The sequence below is a fragment of the Zingiber officinale genome, chromosome 2B, assembly GCF_018446385.1.
Source record: "Zingiber officinale cultivar Zhangliang chromosome 2B, Zo_v1.1, whole genome shotgun sequence".
NCBI lineage: Eukaryota > Viridiplantae > Streptophyta > Magnoliopsida > Zingiberales > Zingiberaceae > Zingiber > Zingiber officinale.
In genome coordinates, this window is record NC_055989.1 from 79,160,154 (window position 1) to 79,162,185 (window position 2,032).

The window sequence follows — 2,032 nt, forward strand, 5'->3', positions numbered from 1 at the left end:
GCTCGTGCCCTCCTCGTAACTCCGTCTCGTGTGGACCTTCCACCGCTTCAAAATTTACATTACAATTTTGAAACTCGAGTTACATTCGAGTCTAAATCTAATTTACAACCAGAATATAAGAGAAAGGCACGACGCGCAGGTCGTGAAAATAAAAATAAAAATAAATACAGCACACGCATCACAAATAACGGCGCGCAGGCCGTAATATGAATTACAACACAATTCCAATCTTATTGGGTCTTTTTGGGCCATGACTATCACAAAATTAATATATAATTATAAATTATATATTTTTTCATAATTTTCTGTAATTTTCATAATTTTCACAATTTTATGAGTAAATTTTTCCCGGCGGTCCCGTTTAGCGTTTTCGGGCGCAATCGCGGAACGAATCCCCTTGCGGGGCCAGGAGCAGCGCCCCTACCCGCGATCTAACCATTGCGAGGGTTCCTTTGCGATATAATAGCGCCTTAGTCCGCTGTCCCAAAAATATTTGGGGCGAAACCAAGCTGTTTTGGAAAAATCTTCCCGGTAGCGGAAGCCTACAAGTGCCGAAACACTTGTGCTTCGCTTCTACGAGAAAATTACTCATTAAAACTATAAAAACATGAATTTACAGAAAGTTTACAGATCTATATTTTTCATAAAAATATGAATCTAAACTCGTACTCGCTTCGCACGTGGCTCTGATACCACTGTTGGGTTTTTCGTGTCGCGGAAACCCCGAATCACCCTAGCCAACGGATCTCGTGCGAAGAAAAGATTTCAAAACAAAATTACGAGTACGAGTTTCTACTTAGATCTACTCCTAGATCCACATGAAAAGAGTTATACCTTCGGTGCGTGCCCTTTGCGTATCCCGCTCTTTCAAAATGCCGGATCTCAAGAGTATCAAGATAGATACTCCTCTAGAAGTATCCACACGGACTCGTAGGTGGAGAAAAACACACAAAGAGGTGTGCTAGCACCTATGTGTGGTTCGGCCAAGTTGAGGAGGAGAGGGAGAGGGAGAGAGCTCCAAGAGGAAGAAGAAGGAATAATGCACTTGAATGAGGAAAATCAATACCATTCCCATTCAAAAGTGGTCGACCACTTTCAAAGTGTAACTCCCAAAAATTGCATTAAGTGCAATTAATGTGAAGCTATTAAAGAAAATGGATTTGTAGCTTCCATGAGGTGGCACCCATGATGATATGGAGTAACATCATTGGTCCACATCAATGCCAACTCACCAATGAGGTGGCATAAAGTCAAGTCATACTTGACTTTTTATCTTCCTCTCAAGTCAAGTCAAAATTGACCAAATCTCTTTCATGGTTGATCTAATCTAACCATTTGATTCAAGCCTACTTAATATAATGAATCTAATTCATTAAATTAAGTTAATTTAATGAGTCATAATCTAAATTAGACTCATTGAATACATGAATCCACTTGAGTCCAACTCAAGTTAGCCCAATTAGGATTACTCTTAATCCAATTTGATTCATCAAATGAATTTAATCCTCTTGGTTCATCATATGAACCTAATCTCCATCTAATTGTCCTTAGTGTGTGACCCTATAGGTTCTTGTAACGTTGGCAATGCCCTAAACCCATTTAGGAGCATAAGTAATGAGCGGTATCTAGCAACACATCATTACTACCCAAGTTACAAGAATGTTGAGATCCAACATCACCTTGTGACTACTAATTGTGACTCCTCACAATATATGACAAGTGTCCTTCTATTCTAGACATCTAGATTGATCAATATGAGGCATAGACCGTGTCATCCTCTAATCAATCTAAATCTTGAACTTCAAGTAGACTCACTCAATCAAATGAGCTCAATATCCTATATTGACCCATTTGGGCATGGCCATGCACTTCGTGGTCTCACTCTATCAAGAATATCGATGTCGCTCCCGTCATATAGGAGGGATAGATCTCATTTACATCACTCACATCCCTCTGCATAATTCGTTACATACCCAGTAATCGCCTTTATAGTCCACCCAGTTACGGGTGACGTTTGACGAAACCAAAGTAC